The sequence below is a fragment of the Glycine soja genome, chromosome 12 (assembly GCF_004193775.1).
Source record: "Glycine soja cultivar W05 chromosome 12, ASM419377v2, whole genome shotgun sequence".
Classification (NCBI taxonomy): domain Eukaryota; kingdom Viridiplantae; phylum Streptophyta; class Magnoliopsida; order Fabales; family Fabaceae; genus Glycine; species Glycine soja.
In genome coordinates, this window is record NC_041013.1 from 18250390 (window position 1) to 18258719 (window position 8330).

At 40.0% G+C, this 8330-nt stretch overlaps 1 non-coding gene across 1 annotated transcript; it reads left to right on the forward strand.

Annotated features, from left to right (window-relative positions):
- Positions 1-5449: 5449 nt before the first annotated feature.
- Positions 5450-5556, forward strand: LOC114380654. The gene has a single exon (XR_003659827.1). It is a non-coding gene; the product is annotated as a small nucleolar RNA R71 (small nucleolar RNA).
- The last annotated feature ends 2774 nt before the right edge of the window (positions 5557-8330 follow it).

Here is an 8330-nt window from a genome sequence, read left to right on the forward strand (position 1 = left end):
GTGCAAGCAATCAATGGGGCAAAACACACCAAATGATTATGATGATGGATGGCTCAAATTCTCACAAAGGTAAAATCATCACTTTCAAATTGAGCTTTCAAAACTATCATGACATGTAGAGAAGAATCAAGGATTTCAAGTCACAAAATGTCAAGAACTTTTATTTTCAAAACAATTACCCATTTCTTGAACATATCCTATAATTCAAAGAAAAACATGCAAAGTCGTACGTGCACACAAAATTGACCCAAAATATTAAACTAAAAATCCGACGAAACTAACAACATTAACAAATTAACACAACTAACAAATTAACAAAACCAACAAAACTAGCAAAATCAAAGAACACTCCCCCCATACTTAAACAACACATTGTCCTCAATGTAGCACAATTAAAAGATTAAAAACAATTAAATCATCAAAGAGAATCGGACAAGTATAATAAAAGCAAAGAAGGAGATAGGAAAAGAAAAACTCCCTAAGTCATGGTGAAGGAAGAGTAGGGTGGAGTAAGGAAGTCTCTTCCACCACTACGTCCACTAAAGAAGGGTTCGTGAGGAATGGCTTAAGTCGATGTCCGTTGACCTTGAAGCTCTTGTTTGTGGAGTCGCTTTTGATCTCAACTGTACCATAAGGAAAAACATTAGTAACAACAAAAGGACCAATCCACTTAGATCTCAACTTACCACTCATGAGTCCAAGCCTAGAATTATACAATAACACTTTTTGCCCAACCACAAAGTCTTTTTTAACTATCATGATATCATGGAACTTCTTGGTCTTTTCTTTGTAGAACTTGGCATTCTTGTAGGCTTCTAGGCGGATTTCATCTAACTCACTCAGTTGCAACTTCCTTTCCTCGCCAGCTTGATCCATAGAGAAGTTGCAAGTCTTCACTGCCCAGTATGCTTTGTGCTCAATTTCCACTGGAAGATGACATGCCTTTCCAAAGACAACCCGATAAGGAGACAATCCTATGGGTGCTTTGTAGGCAGTCCGATGTGCCCAGAGAGCATCATCAAGCCTGGTACTCCAATCTTTCCTGCTTGGCTGCACAATCTTCTCTAGAATTCTCTTGATTTCCCTGTTAGAAATTTCTGCCTGTCCATTAGTCTGGGTGTGGTATGGTGTGGATACCCTATGTACCACCCCGTACTTTTTAAGCAGGGCATGCATTGTCCTGTTGCAAAAATGGGTTCCTTGATCACTAACAATTGCTTTAGGTACTCCAAACCTGCAAAACAGATTAGACCTGACAAAGTCTGCGACAACTTTAGCATCATTAGTTCTAGTGGGCTTGGCTTCCACCCATTTTGAAACATAGTCAACTGCAAGGAGAATGTAAACATAACCAAAAGAGACAGGAAAAGGACCCATGAAATCTATACCCCAGACATCAAACACCTCACAGAATAGCATAGGTTGCTGAGACATTTGTTGTCGCCATGTAAGTGTATTTCCTGCTCTCTGACACTGCTCACAAGTGCTGCAGATCTTCCACGCATCTTTAAAGATGGTGGGCCAATAAAAACCACAATCAAGCACTTTGCGAGCTGTCCTTTGAACACCCAGATGACCTCCCGGTGCGGAAGAATGACAGAACTGCAGGACTGAGTCAGTCTCATGATCTGGAATGCACCGTCTAATGACCTGATCACTGCATAATTTCCACAAGTAGGGGTCATCCCAAATAAAATGCTTAGCATCACTTTTAATTTTATCTTTTTGGGCCTTAGATGCTAAGGGAGGAAAAACAGAGGCAACTAAATAATTGACAATGTTAGCAAACCAAGGAGTAGAAAGAGAGTCAGAAATACTATACAATATATACAAATGATCATCCGGGAAATCATCCTGAATAGGTGAATCTGCATCAGAGACACGTTCGATCTGACTCAAATGATCAGCAACTAGATTTTGTGCTCCGCTCCTATCACGGATCTCCAAGTCAAACTCTTGGAGCCAGAGCATCCATCGGATCAAACTACGCTTAGAATCAGCCTTCTTCGACAAGTACTTTAGAGCTGCATGGTCAGTGTAAACAATAATGCGAGTACCAAGCAAATAAGATCGAAATTTTTCAAGAGCAAAAACTATGGCTAGAAGCTCTTTCTCAGTAGTAGTATAATTTGCTTGGGCAACATCTAAAGTCCTAGAAGCATAATATATCACCCTGGGCAATTTATCAATTTTCTGAGCAAGGACAGCCCCCAATGCATAATTTGATGCATCACACATAAGCTCAAAAGGGGTTGTCCAGTCGGGTGCCTAGATGATGGGGGTGGTAGTCAGCACTCTTTTGAGGCAATCAAAAGCCTCTTTGCATCTGTCATTAAAGTAAAACTCCACCTCCTTTTGCAACAAGTTGGACAATGGAAGGGCTACTTTGCTAAAATCCCTTATAAAGCGCCTGTAGAATCCTGCATGACCAAGAAAAGATCGCACCTCTCGCACACAAGAGGGGTAAGGCAATTGTGAAATAACAGAAATTTTTGCAGGATCTACTTCAATACCCTTATTGGAAATAATGTGGCCTAAAACTATACCTTGCTCAACCATAAAATGACATTTTTCAAAATTTAGAACAAGGTTAGTTTCAATGCATCTATTCAAAACTTTTTCCAAACTATTCAAACAACCATCAAAAGAGGATCCATATACAGTGAAATCATCCATAAACACCTCTATGTAATTTTCTAAAAAATCACTGAAAATACTAATCATGCACCGCTGGAAGGTACCAGGGGCATTGCACAGGCCGAAAGGCATCCTCCTATAAGCAAAAGTGCCGAAGGGGCAGGTGAATGTGGTCTTTTCCTGATCCTCAGGAGCAATAGTAATTTGCATATAACCAGAAAAACCATCAAGAAAACAGTAGTGGGATTTACCTGCCAGGCGTTCAAGCATCTGGTCAATGAATGGCAGGGGAAAATGGTCCTTTTTGGTAACCTGGTTCAGCCTCCTATAGTCAATGCAGACTCTCCAACTGTTTTGCACCCGAGTAGGAATCAGCTCCTCCTTCTCATTTCTGATCACTGTGAGGCTAGTCTTCTTCGGGACTACCTGGACGGGACTCACCCATTGGCTATCGGAGATAGGATAAATGATTTCAGCTTGCAAAAGCTTGGTTATCTCCTTCTTCACTACATCAAGAATCACCGGGTTGAGTCTTCTCTGTGGTTGTCTTACTGGTTTAGCTCCATCCTCTAAATTTATTCGATGCATACATGTGGATGGGCTAATACCAGGAATGTCCACCAGGGTCCAGCCTATAGCCTTCTTATGCTTCTTGAGAACTGACAACAACTTCTCCTCTTGCTCATCAGCAAGGGAGGCAGATATAATCACTGGAAAACTCTTGCTATCATCCAAGTAAGCGTATTTTAAATTTGATGGCAGAGGCTTCAATTCTGGTGTGGTCGGCTGGACAATGGTGGAAGGGGATGGTTTCTCAGCCTTTACCTCATAAAGAAAGTCAGAGGTATGTGTACTTCCTGAAACATGGTTAGTCCTATCTGACTCTATAAAATCAATCTCAAGAGGTAAAACACCACCACCAGGCATGCAATCAATATCACTCTCAGATTCACTCTCAGCATCAAATTCAGACATATGATCAAGTACAATTTCAGACTCAAAGCATCAAGAGTGAGAGGAATGCAGATTAGAATAAAGATCAGTCATGTATTCATCAACAACATGGTCAATTATTTCAGCACGAAATACAGAAAGATCTTCAGATGGGTATTTCATAGCATCCAGAATATTAAAATGAACAGTTATGTCACCAAATTCCATAGACAGTGTGCCTGCATAAACATCTATCTTAGTTCTAGCAGTTTTCATAAAGGGTCTGCCTAGAATGATGGGAACTGATCCTTGAGAAAATCCATCTTCCATATTCAAGATATAAAAATCAACAGGGAAAATCAGTTCACCAACTCTAACTAAGACATCTTCTATGAAACCAACAGGATAGGCAACACTTCTATTAGCTAAATAAATTACCACATCAGTTGACTGCAAGGGACCTAGAGATAGAGAATTAAAAATCGACAGAGGCATAACACTAACAGAGGCTCCTAAATCTAGCATGGCATTGTCAAACTTACTATTCCCTATAATACAAGGTATGCTGAATGTACCTGGATCTTTGTATTTTTCAGGAATTTGAGGAACAGATTTACCAATCAATGCGGAGACATTTCTGCCCATGCTAATTCGTTCACTTCCTTTAAGCTTCCGCTTATTAGTGCACAGCTCCTTCAAGAATTTGGCATATCTTGGAATTTGCTTTATTGCATCCAACAGAGGTATGTTTACCTCTACTTTTCTAAACGTTTCCAAGATCTCTTTCTCTGCCTCTTCCATTTTTTTGTTCGAAACTGCTCTTGGAGGGAATGGAAGAGGGGGAATGTGCTGCTTCTGCAAATCAGAATTACCTGTGGAAGAAGATTCACCTGCACAGAAATTATTAGGTAAATTTTTGTCATCACCTTTTTCTGGAATAGAGTGAAGTTTGGCAGGTTCATTTGCAGATGAGGAAGGTGCTACGGGTTGAGGTCCTTGACATTGCTTTCCCGACCTCAATGAAATGGCACTGACATTTTTGGGATTTTGGACAGCTTGAGAAGGCAGCTTGTCAGAATTCTGGGACTGTTGTTGATTCAATTGGGTAGCCAATTGTCCCATCTGATTGGTTAAGCTCTGAATGGAGGCTCTGGTCTCTTGCTGAAACTGCATGTTCTGCATAGTCATTTGCCTCACAAGTTATTCGAGGGAAGGTTGTGGAGGGGCCTCAACTATTGGTTGTTTCTGGGGTTGTTGCTGTTGTTGGATTGGTGGAGGAATGTATGGTCTGCTTGGGCCAACAGCATTTTGGAAGGAAGGAGCAGGCTGCTGTTGTTGTTGCTGAGGGCTGGACCATCTGAGGTTAGGGTGATTCCTCCATCCAGGGTTGTATCTGTTGCTGGAAAGGTCATAATTGTTCTGCTGTGGTTGATTTTGCTGCTGAGGTTGAGGAGGTCTATTGTAAATATTTGCAGCATAAGCTTTAGGCTGCTCAATTGCTCCAGGTTGCTGCATGGAAGGGCAAAGGTCTGTATGGTGGTCAGCAGAGGAGCACAAACCACAAACCCTTGCGACAGGTACAAATTTCTGATTCAAGGCCAGCTGGGTTACCAGGTTAACCAATGCATCCAGTTTGCCTTCAAGCTTCTTAGTTTCAGATGATGCAGATGGGTTTGTAGCTACCTCATGCGCTCCTCTAATGACTATGGCATCATTTCTGGCGCTAAACTGCTGGGAGTTGGAGGCCATCTTCTCAATTAAATTTCTGGCTTCAGCAGGAGTCGTGTCTCCAAGGGCTCCACCACTGGCAGCATCTATCATACTTCTCTCCATATTACTGAGTCCTTCATAAAAATATTGGAGAAGAAGCTGTTCTGAAATCTGATGGTGGGGGCAACTGGCACATAGTTTCTTAAATCTCTCCCAGTACTCATACAGGCTCTCTCCACTGAGTTGTCTAATACCTGAGATATCCTTCCTGATGGCTGTGGTCCTGGAAGCAGGGAAAAATTTCTCTAAGAATACTCTCTTAAGGTCATCCCAGCTCGTGATGGACCTTGGAGCAAGGTAATACAGCCAGTCCTTTGCCACTCCCTCTAATGAATGAGGAAAAGCCTTCAGAAATATGTGATCCTCTTGGACATCTGGGGGTTTCATGGTGGAGCAGACAATGTGAAATTCTTTCAAATGTTTGTGCGGGTCTTCACCTGCAAGGCCATGAAACTTTGGAAGCAAATGAATCAGTCCAGTTTTAAGAACATATGGGACATCCTCGTCAGGGTATTGGATGCACAAGCTTTCGTAGGTGAAATCAGGTGCAGCCATTTCCCTTAGAGTCCTCTCACGAGGTGGAGGTTGTGCCATGTTCTCAGAATGTGCAAAATCAGAATGGTCAGAATCAGAATGCTCAAAATTATAATGCTCAAGATCAGGATGTTCAAAATCACCAATAACAGAATGCACAGATTCACCAGTTATGGAATGCTCAGAATGATCAAAAGGTATAAAATGATGCCTAACTAATCTATGAAATGTCCTATCTATCTCAGGATCAAAGGGTTGTAAGTCAGATGGATTGCCTCTAGTCATACACTACATTCAGCATGCACACAACTAGTTGCCTTGTCATGTAAATAAAGGTGTAGGTTTGAACTACAGCTACCCTCAAATGATATCCAAATGACTTGAAATTTTGTGAGCAACCCTATAAAATGATGAGAAGATAGCACAAAAAATTTCAGACAAAAATTCAAAGTCTAACTATGAAAGCTAAAAATGGTAGGTTAAGAAAAATAAGTGAATAAAACTTGAAAAATAAAAAACTTTTGACAGAATCGCTTATTTTGGATGATGGAGACCTCAGCCGGCCTGTGGTAGGCTGCCACAGCGTAGGAAATTTTTTTCTACCCCAAATGCATATATAATAATTGTGATTCTGATAACCGGAGCAAAAGTTATGGCCGTTTGAAGTTTTGACAAACACAAAATTTTCTAGTTTTTTGGAACTTTCAAATCTGACCAAACTAAAGGCTCTAGCTATTTTTCCCACACAATATGGATTAAAAGAAGTTACCACAAAAAAATTCAGCCAAAAATAACAACCCTAGCTACCAAAACAAAAAATCTCAAATAATTCAGCATGGGTGGTCGCTAAAATCCGTCTCTAATTGATTTCTACTACTACTCTGTTTTTGCCGCAAGCACAATCTTCACAGCAAAACACCCAAGACTGAAACAGGGGAAACGCTTAATGGGAAAACTGAAACAGAACACACATTAAACAAAATACCAGGACACTAAACAACATTAACACACATACTAACACAATACTAACAATTAAACATAAAACATGAAAGGATTAAACACACAACACTAGCTAGCTATTATGAACCTTTGGACACTGCTCCCCGGCAACGGCGCCAAATTTGATCGAGGCCGTACCCGAATCAAATAAACATGAAAATGCAGTAACTAGGAAGTGATCCTAGGTCGTTTCCCAACGAGCAGTGACAAACCAAATGTTCATAATATACTTGCAGTAACAGTAACGATTGGGGGGGTTTGTTTGTTTTGTGATTAAAGAGCAGAACAAGTAAACTGGAATACGAAACTACTAATATTAAAAACGGGTTGTTTCCTCTGATTCAGAAACCATTCTCTTATCCTGGGTTATGGAGAATTCGTCCCTAACAGTCAACCACTTAATCCAACCCTATTTCAATTTACTAAGCGAAAATCAACTTAGGGTTTTCAATACGTGATTAGGCACCACATACACCAGTTAGCCCTTCGTCCATTAAGCATGAACGCAAGTTAGGCTCAGAGGCAATTAATCGAACACGAAGCGTGCACTGATTAATATTCACGAATTTGGGATACTGGTGAAGGGAGAACTGCCAGGAAACCACATTACAAGCGAAACCTCAAAGAGAGTTGGGCTTCGTCCTCAAAAGGAAACAACACCAGAAAATCTAGCCTTCCATGGATTCAAACAGAAAACACAATTGAAACATGAAGCAGAAACGTAAATGAACGGAAACGTAAATGAACAGAAACGTAAACGAATAGAAATGTAAAATGGAACAGAAACGTAAATGAGAGTAGAAGAAGAAGCAAGAATGAAATTGTAATTAGAAGCAAAAAACGTAAAATTGCATTACGAACTCAGAAGCATCAAAACAGAAAAACGAAAACCCTAAAACAAAGCTCTGAATAATGAATAGCATAACAGAATGCCTTGCACGAATCCCAAGGAAGCTATTTAAAAAGAGTCACTCAAAGTCACTGGGCCCTATTACAATACTCTGGCCCAAAACGAAATAAACACTGAACAACATAAAATAAAATTGCGAAATTTCCTAATTAGAAATTAACTAAGGTAAGCGCTTCTTTATTTGCCCTCTTCAAGTCCACAACTAAAATCCGGATTAAGCCCAATGTTTCATTAATTCCTGAAATTAGATTAAAAACATCAAATTAGCTAAATGAGCCCAAATAATAAAACTGCCTAATTAATTGACAATTAAGACCAATCAATAATTAAAATGGTGCAAAAAGGGTTTAGAAAATAGAAGAAAATGATGGCACATCAAGCCCGCTTAGAGGTAAGGGATGAGTTTACCGCAATTGGGTTTAGAATGAACATCTATAGGAATCCTTAGAGGATCAAATTGAGATTTATTTTGAGATGTTTACTGTTAGTATAGAGCAATAAAAGAAGAGAAAGAAATAAAGGGGAGAAAGAAAAAGACACAAAGTTT